The sequence below is a fragment of the Triticum urartu genome, chromosome 2A (assembly GCF_056163025.1).
Source record: "Triticum urartu cultivar PI428250 chromosome 2A, HENAU_Tu73, whole genome shotgun sequence".
NCBI lineage: Eukaryota > Viridiplantae > Streptophyta > Magnoliopsida > Poales > Poaceae > Triticum > Triticum urartu.
In genome coordinates this window covers 687,726,190-687,746,572 of record NC_141874.1, presented here as the reverse complement: position 1 = coordinate 687,746,572, position 20,383 = coordinate 687,726,190, and the positions used below count along the sequence as shown (strand labels likewise).

The following is a 20,383-nucleotide window of genomic DNA, read 5'->3' as shown; positions in this document are numbered from 1 at the left end:
CGTTGGGTCTACATGGAATGGATCCAAGGTTGCCTAATATGGCTTGGACAGGGTTCCGGCAAGGTGGATATGTGCTCGTCAAGCCAGAGTCATCGAATTTGGTGCCTCTTTGTTGATGATTTAAGGTTAGTGACTATAGGATTTTATGATATTGTGAATGTTGCTTCGACAAACCGCATTCGCATGTGTAGTTTATTGTTACATAGAAATCCACGTTCTACTGCAATGATTTTGAATGTTTGATACGAATGGTTGCTTTTATGTTGCAATTTTTCTTTTGCCATTGGATGCCTTTCATGTCGCGTGTGCATATTAGGGCAAAATTTGTTAATACGGCCAGTGGGATAATTTCAAATACTCCTTTTTAGAATAAATATACTCTATCTTTTTTCAGACAAAAATACTCTATCTTCTTGAATATCCCGTAGGAATTTCTTACTACATGTCAAAAATGGGCTCCCAATATCACGGAAAGCCCATGAGAAGCCCATATATAAAGACCAACCGGTGATTTGAGACGAACAGATTTCGACTTCCATTCCATTCCACCTCTGATCATCGCGGGCTTGCGGCGCTCCAGCGATCGCGGTCCCCGCAACCCCGCCGCGGCCCCAGATAATCCCAGACAGCACCGCCAAACTGTCGCCGAAATCGCCACCCATCCGCTCAGAAATCAAGGTAACCCACGCGACCCCGCTCGCCGCCTCGTCGATCCCCGGGCGCGTTCGCGTAGATGTGACCCGATCCGGTTTGCATTTTGCCGTTGCTTGCCGCGATCATCCTTATTTTTTGGCTAGGTTTCCGATTTGGATCGGCCCCTGATTCGCTCGCCCGACATTCGGATCGATCGGAACGACGGCGATACGCACCCGGCTCCGGAATCGCGAGGACGGCATGTGACCTCCTAGCCGGTCGCACATGGTGAGCAGTATCCGGCTGTCTGCCAAAACAAAAGCGATCGTGCTTTAGCCTAGTCTCGTGCACATGGCGCGATCGTACTCTGCCGATGGAGCCTCGGCGGCCGCTTTCCCTGTCTCGGTACGTGAATTTTTCATGTGCTTCGGTTATTATCTGCATGATTGGGACCTTGGCCGAGCTTCGATCGCAGTACTTGTAGCTCTAGACTCGTTAACATTGTAGATTTGTAGTGGCATCTAAGTATCGTGTGTGAGAGAGTTCAGTGTGCTGCGGCTATTAGGCTAGGTGTAGAGAATAGTGTGGTGTCTGACATTTTTTTATGCCCCCAATTTGTGCTCTGGGACATGTACCTCAACTTGGGCAGTCGTCCAAAATCATTAGTGTCAAGTTCACGTGTCAGTCAATTTGAGGGGCGGGAAGGAGGGCCCATGAATGGTACTTCCTCCGATTCATAATAAGTGTCGCAATTTTAAACTAAGGTCAAAGGGAGTTGAAAATAGCAACGGCACTGAGTGGCAGAAATTAGAGAACAATAGGGGTATATACTTCTTTGGGACAGACTGATAGACAACATGTTACCTCAACAACTTTCGGGCAATGACCTTGGATTGGATAGGTACTTGATCAACACCTATCTGGTTTGATGGTCCTGAAACAATACAGTATGGCGAGGAACACAACCCTCGACGGTTCAGGTCGATGACCCAGAAACGACATGATGGTTCTAGGTCGAAGAAAGTCGATGGCCCTGAAACGATTTTAATGTATCAAACAAATAAACAAACCGAGGGTCATGTGACGTACAAACACGCTCAAATAACAAACTATGAATGATGTAAGGTCCTTCAAGCAAAAACAAACGCAAGAGCCAATTTATTCTAGAGTTTAAATTACTCCCAATCACATCCTAGTTTTTGCAGGTTTTTTTTTAAAATTCTTGTGGTTTAGATGTTTCAACAACTATGAAATTAAGAAAACTTTCATGTAAGCCTTTCCAATGCAACTGCTCAAGTTTTAGGTTTGATTCCTCCAATCCGTCACAATTTGGATCAATATCCCACTTAGGACCAACTTTATACGCACCGAAAAAAACATTCTCTTATGTCGCTCGTTCTAGAGGACTTACACAAGTAAATCTAGCTCGATCTCTTGACATTCAGAATGTACTTTGATTTCGTTTGGTAGAGGAAAAAAGTCAAATAAGCGTGTGCTGTTGTTTCAAATCCTAAATCTTCGGGTTTCGTGGATCTGCCCACCCCTACGTTGGTGTAGGTAATCTCTTCCGATTCCACCTTTTTTTCATTTGAATCCTCTTATTTTTAATGAATAATTTAGCACTAGGTAAAACCCTAGTTTTTGTTGAATCCTTAGTTCTATGTGATTACCTAGTTTCATTTAGGTGGCAATGATTTACTTTGTGTGGATAAATCCTATATACATTGACTTGGATTTGATATATATTGGGGGGGGGGGACCTAACATGGGAAATTGTGTTGATATGTGTATATTGTTTTTTGATGACAAAGTTGAGGCCATGTAGAAATATGAGATTACCTTGTTCATTCTATTTGCAAGTATGAATGTTGCCATGTGTGTATGTTTAATGTTTGTCTCGTGATTTTTATCAAATAGTTGATGACAATGTCGATGTAGGGTGGCCACTGATTCGGGCGATGGGTGTTGGTATCGTGAGCTTAACAATGCTTACGACAAGAGGCATTATGGGCAGTATATCGAGAATGGACACATGCGTATTAAGCAAAATTGTTTGCAATTCGAAGGTACTGACCACAATTTGTGCAATTTTAATGGATGGTACCAACTTTTCGCATGAGGGGCACACAAAAGCCACTAAGATGCCAACCATACTTCGAGATAGCAGGCCTACTACCTTTGTCCTTCCGTTCAAGTTTGCCTTGTCAAATATTAACCATGTTGCCTCACTGCACTGCTGAATCGTCGGAGACCACAGACACATAGTTTCCACCTCACTTGTTGCGAGATGACGTTCACCTTGCAAGACCTCACCATGATCATCGCCCTTTCGATTAACATTGAGTCTCTCGCTGGAAATGTGGACAACCGAGGGTGGCGTGCGGTAATTATTGCTCTCATCGATGATTGCCTCACCTCTGTTGTTGCAAATGGAAAGAAGGAAAATAGGACATTCAGTGTCCCATTCAAATGGTGGATACTGGCTAACAGATGGGATGTCCTGGTGGGACCACCCCTTTGTTAGCCAGTAGGAACTTGAACGAGACACCAGATGTCTTATCGTACTTCTTTCCATCTATGACAATAGAGGGGGAGCAAGCACCGACGAGAGTAGTAACCCTTGCACACCACTATCGATTGCCCACATTTTCAAGGAGAGACTCGCCATTGATCGGGAAGTGCTGCAATCATGGCGAAGCCCTCCAGGATGATTGTCGTCTCGCCACAAGGAAGGCTGGAACTGTGTGTCTCAGGACTCCAGCAGTCCAGCAGGGTAGTGAGGACAACATGGTCGATACTCGGTTGGGCACGCTTGAACCGGAGGATGAAGGGTAGTCTGCCCACTCTATCGAATTACGACCAGTTGTATTCGTTGTATGGCATGTTGGTGGCTTTTGTGTGGCCCCTCATGCGTAAAGTTGGTACCATCTGTCAAAACTGCACAAATTGTGGTCACTTCCTTCGAATTATAAACAATAAAGTAACATTAAAAAGATTCTGCTTATCACTTGTCCATTCTCGATATATTGTCCACGAGACCCCTTGTTTAAACATTGTTAAGCTTAAGATACCTATGCCCATTGGTCGGATCAATGCCATCCTACATGACACAATCAACATTGTCATCAACTATCTGACACAAATCATGAGGCGGACATTAAACATACATACATACATTATTACTCCCTAGTCCTTTTTACTCTCTGTATAACTCTTTGGCTCGCATACAAGGAGTGAATTTTGTGAGCGGTTTTGGACTAGTTGACCCGCACGGAAAAGCTATAACCTTTTAATTGCTGCATGCATTGATTGGAAGCAGCTTTACTTGATGTGTGCAAGCTTACTGGCGTGGCGGCCAGCCAGCCATTGGATGAAGGATGTGCAACCATGATTAAGTATTGTACTCAAGGTACGGTATTGTGGACGAACGTTGTAGATGAGGTCACTATGGATCGAGTACTGTTCACGCAGATCTGTCTGCGGTTCCAGGTTGGACGGGTTAGAGAGGGGGGCAAGTTACCGTAGTCTTCACTGGTGACTCGCATCTATCAAGTCACTGGATCTCAGTCCATCCGTAAGCTCCCATGCGGAGTCTTCGCATGTAAACTGATTGGCCGCACGCTGGAGTGCCTCTCTCTCTCAAGCGTGTGAGCAGTTGCATGCACAACGAATAATTAGGGGTAAAACGGGGAAAACAGCCAAGAAATGCTAATGCGTAGACTAATGCAGGGAAAATTGAAAAAGTTATGCACAAGGTAAAAAGGACCGGAGGGAGTACAAGCAAAATGAACAGGTCAATGTTATATTTCTACATGGCCTCAATTTCATTATTACAAAATGATACACACATATGTATTTGCAACCCATACAGAAAACGATCCCTATGTCAGGTCCATCATATAAAAAATCTATCTCGGATCTAAGTCAATGGATGTAGAGGATTCATCCACACAAGGTCAATCATGATCACCAAAAAAATCTAGGCAATCACATATAGAACTAGACAAAATACGATGGTTCAAATGAAAAAAATGAATCATGGGAGATTGCCTCGGAAAGCCAGATCCATGAAAAAAACCTGGAGATTTAGTGAGGATTTGACGTGGTAGAGAGATCTAGAGGAGACAGAATGGGTTTGGTTTGGTGAATGGGTCCACCCCTCCTCCCCGGCTAATTACCCCTTCGGATCACCAAACAGGATCAGATATTCTTGAACTTCTAAAATGAGGTTAAATCATGCTAAACTTTGATCGAAAGGCCAAAACAGTGATTTTGGCCAAGTACGGAAGGGCGGAGCTGAAAGATCGTGGATGTCGCCTAGAGGGGGGGGTGAATAGGCGCTTTAAAAATAATTACGGTTTAGGCTTGAACAAATGCGGAATAAACCTAGCGGTTAATTTGTCAAGCACAAAACCTACAACAACTGGGCTCACCTATGTGCACCAACAACTTATGCTAAGCAAGATAAACTATTAGGTGATAGCAAGATATATGACAAGAAACAATATGGCTATCACAAGGTAAAGCGCATAAGTAAAGAGTTCGGGTAAGAGATAACCGAGGCACGCGGAGACGACGATGTATCCCGAAGTTCACACCCTTGCGGATGCTAATATCCGTTTGGAGCGGTGTGGAGGCACAATGCTCCCCAAGAAGCCATTAGGGCCACCGTAATCTCCTCACACCCTCGCACAATGCAAGATGCCGTGATTCCACTAAGGGACCCTTGAGGGCGGTCACCGAACCCGTACAAATGGCAACCCTCGGGGGCGGTCACCGAACCTGTACACTTTGACAACCCTTGGGGGCGGTCACCGGTACCCGTCAAATTGCTCGGGGCGATCTCCACAACCTAATTGGAGACCCCGACGCTTGCCCGGAGCTTTACACCATAATGATTGAGCTTCGAACACCACCAACCGTCTAGGGTGCCAAGGCACCCAAGAGGAACAAGCTCTAGGGTTCCTAAACACCCAAGAGTAATAAGCTTCTCAAACTTCACTTCCACGTATCACTGTGGAAAACTCAAATTGATGCACCAAATGCAATGGCAAGGGCACACGGAGTGCCCAAGTCCTTCTCTCCCAATCCCACCAAAGCAACTAATGCTAGGGAAGAAAATGAGAGGAAGAACGAAAGAAGAACAAGAAGAACTCCAAGATCTAGATCCAAGGGGTTCCCCTCACTTAGAGGAGAAAATGATTGGTGGAAACGTGGATCTAGATCTCCTCTCTCTTTTCCCTCAAGAACTAGCAAGAATCATTGGAGGGATTGAGAGTTAGCAAGCTCAAAGAAGGTCAACAATGGAGGAAGAACACGAGCTAAAAAGGATTAGGTTCATTGAGGAAGAAGACCCCCTTTTATAGGTGGGGAAAAATCCAACCGTTATGCTCACAGCCCGCACAGAGCGGTACTACCGCTGCAAGGAGCGGTACTATCGCTAGGGAGGAAGTACCCCTTTGAAAAACAACAGCGAGGAGGCAAAAGGCCAGAAGAACCGCCGGAGCGGTACTACCGCTCGTCCTCACGGTACTACCGCTCGACCTCACGATACTACCGCAAATGGTAGCGGTACTACTGCTTGCGAGCGGTACTAAGAAAATACATCCGGGCCTACCACCGCAAGACTTGGGACGAGTTTTTGGTCCGGAGCGGTACTACCGCTGTAGGAGCCGCGATAGTACTGCTCTGGAGCGGTAATAAAAAATTACATCCGCTCCAATTCGCGGTAGTACAGCTGCAGCCTTTTCAGAACACCAAAACTGCCACAACTTTTGCAAACGGACTCCGAATTCGATGAAACCAAGTTTGTTGGAAAGCTAGCGACAAGGGCTAACACAATCTTCAAAGAAATATCAATAAGAAGCAAATGAGAAAAGGCCCATAAGAAAATGGTGAGGACCCTTCCTCGGATAAGACCGGTAAAACCTACAACACCGAAAACATCATAGAAGACGCATGCGAACTCCGTTTTCGATGAACTCAAGCTTGTCATCAAGATGACCATAAGCTCTAAGACTCACAAAGAGAACCAAACAAGAACCAAGAAATATGATGCAAGGATGCAATGGTTTGAGCTCTCTACTAACGATACGATCAAGCTATCAACTTGAGAGCCCCCTTGATAGTACGGCAAACGATCCTATAACACGGTCTCCAAACTACCACCATGAGACCGGTAAAATAGAAAACCTATCAAGGGCAAACCTTTGCCTTGCACATGGTCCACTTGAGCTAGATGATGACGATCTTGACTCCCTCAAGTTGGGCCACCTTTCTTGATTGCGTTGGCTCGATGAAGACTAGATGATTGCTCCCCCATAGTCCACTATGGGTGAGCCACTCTTCGGCACATCTTCACAAGTCCATTGTCATCATAATGGACGGCAGGCTTCAAGCACTTGATCTCTTCGCGATGATCCACTTGAACTTGCACACGGCAATCTTGATGACGATCACCACTTGATGTCATCCTCTCCATGGGTTGAGTAATATCTTCCTCTTGACACAAGCCCATGAACACGTACCTAACGCCATGCTTTACTTTGCCATGTTCAGGTCCTGTAGCATATAGTTTTCATGCTCCAAAGAGTGCTATCTGATCTGAAATTCCATACAAGTGTTAATTTCACTAAGTCTGAAATCTGTTTACCAAATGCATTTTTGCCATGCTTGTTTGAACCTGTTAATGGATGAATTGGCCGTAGCTCAGTGCTAGTCTTTTGTTAATCATCATGAATGGATCCCTTCCATGTAATTTGTTGTCATGTTTGGGTGCTGTAGCATGTTCATCTTGTTGCATTTAGTTGGCTACTTGCTGTAAATCGTAGAACGTGGTCATATTTGAATTGCTTGCCATTTCCAAACCGTAACTCCGATTCCGGTGTTCTTCATATCATTTTCAAGCGATTTCATCTCATCTTTCCAGTGGCACACTTGGATTTCCAAGTTGAGGCCAGGTTCATGCATTCCTTGTCGAATCTTGCATGTGCATCACATATTGCATCCCGCATAGCATACCATCTTTGCATCATGTTGTTTGAGCTTTGCACGTGGTTGATTGTGTCATTGTTGCTTGTTTGTCTTGTTTGGGTAGAGCCGGGAGACGAGTTCGCTAACGAGGAGCCCGTTGAGTTCGCTTTCGAGGATCCAGTCAACTCTGACAACTTTGCAGGCAAGATGATCATACCCTCGAAATCACTACTATCTTTGCTATGCTAGATGCTCGCTCTTTTGCTATGCCTATGCTACAATGCCTACCACTTGCTTATCATGCCCCCCAAATTGCCATGTCAAACCTCTAACCCACCATGTCCTAGCAAACCGTTGATTGGCTATGTTACCGCTTTGCTCAGCCCCTCTTATAGCGTTGCTAGTTGCAGGTGAAGATTGGAGACCGTTCCTTATTGGAACATTATTTACTTGTTGGGATATTATTATATTGCCATGTTCTCTTAATGCATCTATATAGTTGGTAAAGGGTGGAAGGCTCGGCCTCTCGCTTAGTGTTTTGTTCCACTCTTGCCGCCCTAGTTTCCGTCATATCGGTGTTATGTTCCTGGATTTTGCGTTCCTTACGCAGTTGGGTTATAATGGGAACCCCTTGATAGTTCGCCTTGATTAAAGCTTTTCCAGCAATGCCCAACCTTAGTTTTACCATTTGCCACCTAGCCTCTTTTTCCCTTGGGTTTCCGGAGCCCGAGGGTCATCTTATTTAACCCCCCCGGGCCAGTGCTCCTCTGAGTGTTGGTCCACCTGTCAGCTGCCGGTGGCCACCAGGGGCAACTCTAGGCTGGGCTACCCGTACCTAAGACAATCTGAGTGTGCCCTGAGAACGAGATATGTGCAGCTCCTATCGGGATTTGTCGGCACATTCGGGCGGTGTTGCTGGATTTGTTTTTAACTTGTCGAAGTGTCTTGTAGAACCGGGATACCGAGTCTGATCGGAATGTCTCGGGAGAAGTCTATTCCTTCGTTGACCGTGAGAGCTTGTCATGGGCTAAGTTGGGACTCCCCTGTAGGGATTTGAACTTTCGAAAGCCGTGCCCGCGGTTATGGGCAGATGGGAATTTGTTAATGTCCGGTTGTAGACAACTCGAACCTTAACTTAATTAAAATGAATCAACTGTGTGAGTTGCCGTGATGGTCTCTTCTCGGCGGAGTCCGGGAAGTGAACACGGTGTTGGAGTAATGCTTGCCGCAGGTTGCCCTCTAGTTACTCGTTCGCGCTTTGCCTCCTCTTCTCGCTCTCTTTTGCGATCAGGTTAGCCACCATATATGCTAGTCGCTTGCTGCAACTCCACATATATTACCTTGCCTTACCTATAAGCTTAAATAGTCTTGATCGCGAGGGTGCGAGATTGCTGAGTCCCTGTGGCTCACAGGTTACTTCCAAACCAGATGCAGGGCCTGATGATTCCGTTCCAGATGACGCGCTTGAGCTCAAGTGGGAGTTTGACGAGGACTCACGCCGATACTACGTGTCTTTCCCTGATGATCAGTAGTGGTGCCCAGTTGGGGTGATCGGGACCGTGTCGCATGTTGGGTTATCTTTTATTTTGGCGCCGTAGTCGGGCCATGAGTGTTTGAATGTTGTAATGCTATTTATGTATTTTGATTAACGTGGCGAGTGTAAGCCAACTATGTATCTCCCCTTTTATTATCTATATTACATGGAATGTTGTGAAGATTGCCTAACTTGCGACATTGCTTTCAATGTGGTTATGCCTTTAAGTCGTGCCTCGACACATGGGAGCTATAGCCGCATTGAGGCGTTACAAGTTGGTATCAGAGCCTTCCCCGACCTTAGGAGCCCCATTGCTTGATTGTTTTTAGCGGCCGAGTTGAGTCTAGAAAAATGTTTTGAGTCATTTAGGAATTATATATCGGAGAGTTTAGGAATTCTTTTTACTCCCCAATCTCCTCATCGCTCTGGTAAGGCATCCTGACATAGAGTTTTGACTCTTCTCTTCTCAAATTTCACTAAAAAAATTTAGGATCACGCGGGTATCTTGGAATCGTTCTGATGGTTTTGTGACGAGAACATTGTTCTTGGTGCCTCCTGTCTTTAGGGGTTGTGGCAGTGTCCCGGGGAGTTGAGCTCCGAGGTGTTGTCGTCACAATTTTATCGTTGCAGTTCTGAAATACCTGAGTTTAGTACGCCGACATCGAAAATCTCTTTTATGCAGTTCGTTGGTGAGATAACCTCAACGCCACCCAGTACTGGGACGGGAGTTCAGGAGTATCGCCATAACTTGTATAATGGATGCTTTTCGAAGGTTGAGGTAGATAGTTTCCGAAGTTTTTCTCGGTTATGTGTTGAAGGATGGATACAGCTGGATGTAGGATTTGCTAGTTTTGGGTGAGATATTATGCTTCCCCTGTATCCCCAACACCTGATTGCATAACCGGAAAGGTTCGGGAGTTTCATAGGTGGGAATTCTAGTAGCTCTAGTTCTTCTTCCACGGATATTTGGTTTGAGATTGGGATTTTTTACCGAGTATTCGTTCTTGATCCGTACCTTGTTGATTTATTTCTCTACCTAAATTCTAAGTGGCTTCTCAATTTATGGATATGTGACCATTTCAAGTGGAATGCATTTGTTCATTTTTTTCGGATGTGAAGACTATATGTTGCAATTTCATCCCGTTTGATTCAACTTCATTTTATCTGTCAATGTGCTAACGGTTGTCACCCTCTTCAGGATGGCTCCCGCTAAGAGCACCAATCAGAATCAGAATCAGGATCTGCCACCACCTCCTCCTCCTCCGGAGGCATGGCAAGCTGTGATGGCCGCAGCCAATGCAAACACACAGTTGATCATGCAAATTCTTCAAGTGCGCAATCAAGCGAACCAAGGCAAGCAAGGCAACAATCAGAATCACTTTGCTACACTCAACCAGTTCCTTGCTAACGGGCCAAAGACTTTCAGTAATTGTGTTGAGGCAACTGATGTTGACGATTGGCTCGTGGATCTGTGCAAGCATTTCGAGTGCAGTAACGTCAGGCCTGAGGACTTCGTCAAGTTCGCTTCCTTCCAACTCAAAGATCAAGCTGCAGAATGGTTCCAGCAGTACAAGGATTCTAGAGGAGGCCGTGTGATTACCTGGGTGAATTCCGTCAAGACTTCAAAGCTCATCATATTCCTCAGAGCGTGGTTGAAAGCAAGCGTGAGGAATTCCGCAACCTGAAGCAAGGCTCTTTGTCTGTCTATGACTACAACAAGTTGTTTCAGAAGCTCGCCCGCTTTGCTAAGCAGGACGTCCCCGACGAGAAGAGCATGATATACTAGTTCAGGGGTGGTCTCAAAGAAGAAATTCAGCTAGCTCTTGTTCTCTTTGAGCCCTTGAGGTACGATGAGTTCTACAACATGGCATTGAAGCAAGAGGCCGCTCAACTGAGGTGTGATGCTTCCAAGAAGCGAGTCAGAGATGCTACTCCTTCCTCTACTCAAGTGGCCAAGCAGCAGAAGTATTGGCTTCCTCCTCCTCCGTTTCGTCAGGCGTATCAGAAGAGTAAAGGTGGCAGTGGATCTTCCCACCCACCCAACCCTGGCTTTCAGAACAAGACTTCGTCTCAAGCTCCAAGATCGAGTGCTCCGTATCACCGTCCGCTTTCAGAGGTCACGTGCAACAAGTGCCAACAGAAGGGTCACTATGCCAACAAGTGCTTCAATCAGAGGCGTCTTCCTCCTCCTCCTCTTGTGAGATCGGCAAGTATAGCTGTGGTCAAGCATAACCCCAAGCACGTCAAGGTCAACTTGATGAACGCAGCTCAGGCAGAGGACTCGTCAGATGTCATCATGGGTAACCTTCCTATTAATGATATTCCAGCTAAAGTTCTTTTTGACACTGGTGCATCGCATTGTTTCATGTCAAGACCGTTTGCATCTACGCATGGTTTGCCTTTGCAAATTTTGCCTAGACCATTAGCAGTTGTCTCTCCCGGTAGGCGCATGCATGCTAACTCCATTGCTCCGGATGTTACTATCACTTTGGGTGACTACAAGTTTCTATCTTCTCCAACGGTTCTTGGTGACTCGGATATTGATCTTATTCTCGGAATGGATTGGATTTCTAAGCACAAGGCGCATCTTGATTGTGCAGCCAGGCAGATTCAATTGACTCATTCTTCTGAGGATGTAATTGTCTTTGCTGCTCGGGATAATACAATTCGCCTGTTTTCCCTCAATGAAAAGGGTGAACTGGATGCCATTTCGCAAATTCCAGTCGTTTGCGAGTATCAAGACGTCTTTCCAGAAGAGCTTCCAGGAATGCCTCCGCACCGGCCAGTTGAATTCGTCATCGATCTTGAGCCTGGCACCGAACCGGTTTGCAAGCGTCCTTACAAGCTCGGACCTGAAGAGTTGAAGGAGCTGAAGAAGCAACTCGATATTCAAGAGAGAATGGGTCTCATCCGACCTAGTTCCTCTCCGTGGGGTTGTGGTGTTCTTTTTGTGAAGAAGAAGGATGGAACGGACTGACTTTGTGTTGACTACCGTCCATTGAACAAGAAGACCATCAAGAACAAATACCCACTTCCCAACATCAACGAGCTGTTTGAACAACTCAAAGGTGCCCAAGTATTCTCCAAGCTTGATCTCTGTATGGGTTATCATCAGATTTGTATCCGTGAGCAAGATATTCCCAAGACGGCTTTCAGGACAAGTTTTGGTTCATATGAATACTCTGTCATGTCTTTTGGCCTCGTCAACGCTCCTCCGACTTTCTCTCGCATGATGAACTTCATCTTCAACGCCTACACCAATGACTTCGTTTTGGTCTATCTCGACGACATTCTGGTCTTTTCGAAGAATAAGGAAGATCATGCCAAGCACTTGCGTTTGGTACTCGACAAACTCAGAGAACACAAGTTCTACGCCAAGTTCTCCAAGTGCGAATTTTGGCTCGATGAGGTTCTTTATCTTGGTCATATCATCTCTGCCAAGGGCATTGCGGTGAATCCTGAGAAGGTGTCTGCAATTCTGAATTGGGAACCACCTCAGAACGTGAAGCAACTCCGTAGCTTCCTTGGTCTCGCAAGCTACTGTCGAAGATTCGTTGAAAACTTTTCTAAGATCGCGAAGCCTCTCTCAAATCTTCTCTAGAAGCACGTCAAGTACGTTTGGTCTCCGGAGTGTGACATTGCTTTCAACACTTTGAAAGAGAAATTGGTCACTGCTCCAGTTCTGACTCCTCCTGATGAATCCAAGCCGTACGAGGTCTTTTGCGATGCCTCTCTCCAAGGTCTTGGCGCAGTGTTGATGCAAGAGAAGAAAGTTGTGGCTTATACCTCTCGCCAGTTGAAGCCCAACGAGAAGAACTACCCCAATCATGATCTCGAGTTGGCGGCAGTTGTGCATGCTCTTTTGACTTGGAGACATCTCTTATTGGGAAGAAAAGTGGACATCCTCAATGACCACAAGAGTCTCAAGTATATCTTCACTCAGCCTAGTCTCAACCTCAGGCAAACTCGATGGGTCGAAATGATTCAAGAGTATAATCCGAGTATCGAGTATACTCCAGACAAGGCCAATGTGATTGCTGACGCATTGAGCAGGAAGGCTTATTGCAACAGTCTGATTCTCAAGCCTTATCAACCCGAGCTTTGTGAAGCTTTCCGCAAACTCAATCTGCAAGTTGTTCCTCAAGGTTTCCTCGCCAACTTTCAAGTCTCTCCTACCTTGGAAGACCAGATTCGCCAAGGTCAACTTCTCGATGCTATGGTGAAAAAGGTGAAGATTGAGATTGCCAAGAGTCAACCCAAGTATAAGTGCTACCGCCTTGATGACAAGGATACTCTCTTCTTCGAGGATCGTATTGTTGTGCCCAAAGGTGACCTCCGTAAAGTGATCATGAATGAGGCTCACAATTCTCTCCTCTCCATCCACCCTAGGAGCACGAAGATGTATCAGGACCTCAAGCAGGCTTATTGGTGCACTCAAATGAAGCGCGAGATTGCTCAGTTCGTGAATGAATGTGATGTCTGCAGAAGAGTGAAGGCAGAACACCAAAGGCCAGTGGGTCTCCTCCAACCTCTTGCCATTCCAGAATGGAAGTTTGACCACATTGAGATGGACTTCGTGACTGGGTTTCCAAAGTCCAAGTGTGGCAATGATGCTATATTCGTTGTCATCGACAAACTCACTAAAGTGGCTCATTTTCTGCCTATCAAAGAGTCAATCACTGCAGCGCAATTGGCGGAACTCTATACCTCTTGATTTGTCTCTCTGCACGGTATTCCTCAAGTGATCTCTTCAGATCGTGGCAGCATCTTTACCTCCAAGTTTTGGGAATCTTTCCAGAAGGCCATGGGCACCAACATCCGCTTCAGCACAGCTTTCCATCCTCAAACTAGCGGTCAAGTCGAGCGTGTCAACCAGATTCTTGAAGATATGCTCAGGGCTTGTGTGATCTCCTTCGGCATGAAGTGGGAGGATTGTCTTCCTTATGCTGAATTCTCCTACAACAACAGTTTTCAAGCAAGTTCAGGCAATGCCCCATTCGAAATTATGTATGGCAGGAGTGCCGTACCCCTCTCAACTGGTTCGAAACCAGTGAACGTCAACTTCTGGGAAATGACTTAATGACAGAGGCAAAGGAGATGTGCAAAGTCATTCGAGATAAGCTCAAAGCAGCCCAATCCCGCCAAAATAGCTACTATGATAGTAAGCACCATGATTTGGCTTTCGAGATCAGAGATCATGTTTACATCTGCGTCTCTCCTATGAAAGGTACTCGTCGCTTCGGTATCAAAGGGAATCTTGCCCCCAGATACGTGGGTCCTTTCAAGATCGTCAGCAAGAGAGGCGATCTCGCCTATCAACTCGAGCTTCCTTCAAACTTTGCAAATGTTCATGACGTGTTCCATGTCTCTCAGCTCCGAAAGTGCTTCAAGACTCCTGACCGCACCGTCAACTTCGAGGACATTGAGCTCCAAGAAGATCTCTCTTATCGTGAGCACCCCGTGGCTATTCTTGAAGAGACTGAACGCAAGACTCACAACAAGTCAATCAAATTCCTCAAAGTCAAGTGGTCACACCATTCCGACCGTGAAACTACCTGGGAACGCGAGGATCACCTCTGTTCTGAATACCCAGCGTTCTTTCAGTTCTAGATCTCGGGACGAGATCCTCTCGTAGTGGTGGAGTGTTGTAACACCCCGGATATGATTTTCCCAATATGTACTCCAACTCTTGCCGTTTCCGGCGTTAAGTTATTTTATTTTGTCGGGTTCGGGCTTTTGTCTCCGTGTGTTGTTATCGTTGTCATGCATCTCATATCAGGTCATCACGTGCATTGAATTTGCATACGTGTTCAACTCATGCATTCGAGCATTTTCCCCGTTGTCTGTTTTGCATTCCGGCGCTCCGTTCTCCCCCGGTGGTTATTTCTACCTTTCTTTCGTGTGTGGGGATTAAACATTTTTGGATTGGACCGAGACTTTCCAAGCGGCCTTGGTTTACTACCGGTAGACCGCCTGTCAAGTTTCGTACCATTTGGACTTCGTTTGATACTCCAACGGTTAACCGAGGGACCGAAAAGGTCTCGTGTGTGTTGCAGCCCAACACCCCTTCAAGTTGGCCCAAAACCCACCAAAACCCTCTCCATCATCTAGAGCATTCGATCATGATCGCGTGGTCGAAAACCGCACCTCATTTGGACTCTCCTAGCTCCCTCTATGCCTATTTAAGGACCCCCCGAAATTTCTCCTTCCCCTTCCTCCCGAAACCCTAGATCCACTTCGTCCGCAGCCGCCGGACATGTACGAAGTCTAGTCGGATACATCCGTCCACCGGCCCGCGCCAATCGACGCCCGCCACGTGGCACCTCCGTGCCCACTTCGCCGCCTGCCGCCGCCGGCCCGCGAGGGCCCGGGGCCGGCCCTCTTCTTCCCCGACCGGGCCACGCCAGCGCGCCCCGCCGTGCCGCTTCTTCCCCGAGGTCGGCTACCTCGCCGCCAAGCTCCTCCGCGCGCCCGCCGCCGGCGAGCTCGGCACCGTCACCGGGTCGCCGCGCCACCCGGGCCGCCCCGCGCCTCCTCATCGCCGGGAGCGCCGCGACGAGCCCCTGCGGCCACTCCGGCCATCTCCGCCCCCGCGCCTACCTCCTCCTCCGTCGGCCGACTTCAACGCCGGCGAGGAATCCGGCCATCCTCGAAGTTCGTACTGCTGCTACAGTAACTGGATCTAGATCTGGCATTTGGACAGTTGACTTCTCCCCGAAATCCTAATTATTTTTCCCATGTTCATCATGCCGTAACTTTGCACCCGTAACTCCGTTTTGGGCATATAGCATATCAAAATGTTCATCTCAAAGAGCACATCATTTCATCTCATTGTATCATTTTCATTTGAGTTCGTCTTGATGCCCGAAATGCTGTTAGAAGAATGCTGTTTGAGATAATTGTCAGATCTGCTACTCCATTTAGCTATTTGTCATTTTTGCCATGATTATTGTGTGCATGATATGCCCCTGAGCTCTTCATGAGTTTTGTTATATGTTTTTCCATCTATCCAGAGGTGCAACCCATGTATTTTTTTGATGTGTGTGGTGACTAGAACAAGCTTGCAAAGTGGAGCATTCGTTAATGCTGATTTCAGGGACTTAGCATTTCCACTAAGTCCTTGGACTGTTTATCTCATTATGCCATATATTCTTGTTGTTTCCTAGTGATCCATGCCTCTTTTGAGAATGATCAGTAAGGATGTTTTGTTAATCTTGTAGTGCTCTATCCATCCATGTCTTTGTTTGCAATTATGGAGCACCCTAGCTTGAGTCAATCGAGCTCTACTTTTGTTATTTCGTGAATCTGGGCAGATTGTCTACTTGTTAGCAATTTTGCCGAGGTTGTTGTAGTTGACCCGTGCATGCTATGTTATTGTTCCTGCCATGTCGAGCTTGTATTTTGTGTATTCTTGATGGGTGTATGCTTAGATTGTCATGACTTGCTCTGTAGTGAGTGCATCGAGCTCGTAAACATGCCTACTTGATATCTGTTTCAGCATTCTCCAGTTTTCCACTAAGTCTGAGAACTGATTATGTTTTTGCCATGTTCACATGCTTGCAAATGTATTTTCTGATCCCTTTTGGCTCAAGGTCACTAAGGGACTTTTCTTAAGCTCTTTGAGTAGCTCCATGCCATGCTTTACTTTGCCATGTTCAGGTCCTGTAGCATATAGTTTTCATGCTCCAAAGAGTGCTATCTGATCTGAAATTCCAGACAAGTGTTAATTTCACTAAGTCTGAAATCTGTTTACCAAATGCATTTTTGCCATGCTTGTTTGAACCTGTTAATGGATGAATTGGCCGTAGCTCAGTGCTAGTATTTTGTTAATCATCATGAATGGATACCTTCCATGTAATTTGTTGTCATGTTTGGGTGCTGTAGCATGTTCATCTTGTTGCATTTAGTTGGCTACTTGCTGTAAATCGTAGAACGTGGTCATATTTGAATTGCTTGCCATTTCCAAACCGTAACTCCGATTCCGGCGTTCTTCATATCGTTTTCAAGCGATTTCATCTCATCTTTTCAGTGGCACACTTGGATTTCCATGTTGAGGCCAGGTTCATGCATTCCTTGTCGAATCTTGCATATGCATCGCATATTGCATCCCGCATAGCATACCATCTTTGCATCATGTTGTTTGAGCTTTGCACGTGGTTGATTGTGTCCTTGTTGCTTGTTTGTCTTGTTTGGGTAGAGCCGGGAGACGAGTTCACTAACGAGGAGCCCGTTGAGTTTGCTTTCGAGGATCCAGTCAACTCTGACAACTTTGCAGGCAAGATGATCATACCCTCGAAATCACTACTATCTTTGCTATGCTAGATGCTCGCTCTTTTGCTATGCCTATGCTACAATGCCTACCACTTGCTTATCATGCCCCCCAAATTGCCATGTCAAACCTCTAACCCACCATGTCCTAGCAAACCGTTGATTGGCTATGTTACCGCTTTGCTCAGCCCCTCTTATAGCGTTGCTAGTTGCAGGTGAAGATTGGAGACCGTTCCTTGTTGGAACATTATTTACTTGTTGGGATATCATTATATTGCCATGTTCTCTTAATGCATCTATATACTTGGTAAAGGGTGGAAGGCTCGGCCTCTCGCCTAGTGTTTTGTTCCACTCTTGCCGCCCTAGTTTCCGTCATATCGGTGTTATGTTTCTGGATTTTGCGTCCTTACGCGGTTGGGTTATAATGGGAACCCCTTGATAGTTCGCCTTGATTAAAGCTTTTCCAGCAATGCCCAACCTTAGTTTTACCATTTGCCACCTAGCCTCTTTTTCCCTTGGGTTTCCGGAGCCCGAGGGTCATCTTATTTAAGCCCCCCGGGCTAGTGCTCCTCTGAGTGTTGGTCCACCTGTCAGCTGCCGGTGGCCACCAGGGGCAACTCTGGGCTGGCCTACCCGTACCTAAGACAATCTGAGTGTGCCCTGAGAACGAGATATGTGCAGCTCCTATCGGGATTTGTCGGCACATTCGGGCGGTGTTGCTGGATTTGTTTTTAACTTGTCGAAGTGTCTTGTAGAACCGAGATACCGAGTCTGATCGGAATGTCTCGGGAGAAGTCTATTCCTTCGTTGACCGTGAGAGCTTGTCATGGGCTAAGTTGGGACTCCCCTGCAGGGATTTGAACTTTCGAAAGCCGTGCCCGCGGTTATGGGCAGATGGGAATTTGTTAATGTCCGGTTGTAGACAACTCGAACCTTAACTTAATTAAAATGAATCAACTGTGTGAGTTGCCGTGATGGTCTCTTCTCGGCGGAGTCCGGGAAGTGAACACGGTGTTGGAGTAATGCTTGCCGCAGGTTGCCCTCTAGTTACTCGTTCGCGCTTTGCCTCCTCTTCTCGCTCTCTTTTGCGATCAGGTTAGCCACCATATATGCTAGTCGCTTGCTGCAGCTCCACATATATTACCTTGCCTTACCTATAAGCTTAAATAGTCTTGATCGCGAGGGTGCGAGATTGCTGAGTCCCTGTGGCTCACAGATTACTTCCAAACCAGATGCAGGGCCTGATGATTCCGTTCCAGATGACGCGCTTGAGCTCAAGTGGGAGTTCGACGAGGACTCACGCTGATACTACGTGTCTTTCCCTGATGATCAGTAGTGGTGCGCAGTTGGGGTGATCGGGACCGTGTCGCATGTTGGGTTATCTTTTATTTTGGCGCCGTAGTCGGGCCATGAGTGTTTGAATGTTGTAATGCTATTTATGTACTTTAATTGACGTGGCGAGTGTAAGCCAACTATGTATCTCCCCTTTTATTATCTATATTACATGAGATGTTGTGAAGATTGCCTAACTTGCGACATTGCTTTCAATGTGGTTATGCCTTTAAGTCGTGCCTCGACACATGGGAGCTATAGCCGCATTGAGGGCATTACAATGACAATCACTTTCAAGAGAGTTTATACACGGAATTATGCATCACCATGCACTGCAACAACCAATAATGCATGCGAATGAGATGCAAAAGCTAAGGAAACATAAACCAAACCTTCTCCACAAAACTCTCTGAAACTTCTCCCCCATTGGCATCGATTGCCAAAATGGGCGAAAAGCTTAGAGGGCCAATATAGATTGTGGTCCTCCATAAATTGTGTATTTCTCAACAAGAGAGTGGAATGCAATACACACATCCAACGGTAAATACTTGGAGGAAGACAAACTATATTGAGGCCCAAAGATTGCTAAAGGAATGATATGCCACAAGGACATAACAAAGAGAGAAACAAGCAATCAAGCAATCAAAAGATACCAATTGAAGCAAGCTATCAAAAGATACCAATTGAACCAACTAGGCCAAAGATCCTACGAGCTACATGAATAAAGGATATTATGATAAGAGCAAAGGAGTGTTCTAAAGAAACTAGAGAAGCTCCCCATGATTTGTGCACACATAAGAATTTTTGTATTTGGATACAAAGTGCACAAAATAGGATCATAGCTCCCCCAAAATCAATAGAAACTTACAACAAGTGCAAGTGAGCATATAGGAAACTAAGCCTAGTACATGTAACAAACACATGGTTGAGCAATAAGTGAAAGAGGCAACTTAAGAATGGGCTCAACCAAAATGATGTGTGTGAGTCAAGGCAATGCACTTGAGAAGACTAATGTACGGATGAACATTAAGCATCAATAAAGTCTTGAAAGATTGAGGCAACACAGTGCAAGGCCTATCATTCCCACACACAACAAGCAAATGGGTTCACAAGCTTACTAATAAGCATATAGAGAACCTATGCTTGTGACAACCTGCGGTGAAGATAGAAGATGAAAGGCGCGTCAAGACGAGGGATTCCAATTAAGATGGCAAAAACCTCGTAAAGATAAGCATGAGGAAAATAATCTTCACCACACAAGAGCGCATCAAGATGCAACGATAGAAGACACGCACTCAAGGCAAAAGCTTTCACGGAGCCACCAAAGAAATAACATAGGAAAGACAAGATGGACGTGAAAGAAAGGATATCATCTAGATATGCAACTTCTCTCAAGTGTATAAGATTCTAGGTAGACGAAATCATGATGATATATATATATATATATATATATATATCTACAAAGAAGGATGTACACCCGAAATAGTTACAACACGAATGAACAAGATATCCAAAAGGAAGTCATACATATACCAATAAGATATTTGCTTGAGAGCATAGCACATGGCTAGATATGGTCTTATTGTATATAAATGAATTCCAACCACACAAACATCAAAGACATCACAACTAGTAACAAGACAT

At 45.8% G+C, this 20,383-nt stretch overlaps 1 long non-coding RNA gene across 1 annotated transcript; it reads left to right on the top strand.

The window, feature by feature from the left end:
- Window positions 1–544: 544 nt before the first annotated feature.
- LOC147986739 (uncharacterized) lies at window positions 545–18,854 on the top strand. Its single transcript, XR_015617402.1, has 4 exons — window positions 545–678; window positions 798–1,038; window positions 7,730–11,439; window positions 17,337–18,854. It is a non-coding gene; the product is annotated as an uncharacterized LOC147986739 (long non-coding RNA).
- The last annotated feature ends 1,529 nt before the right edge of the window (window positions 18,855–20,383 follow it).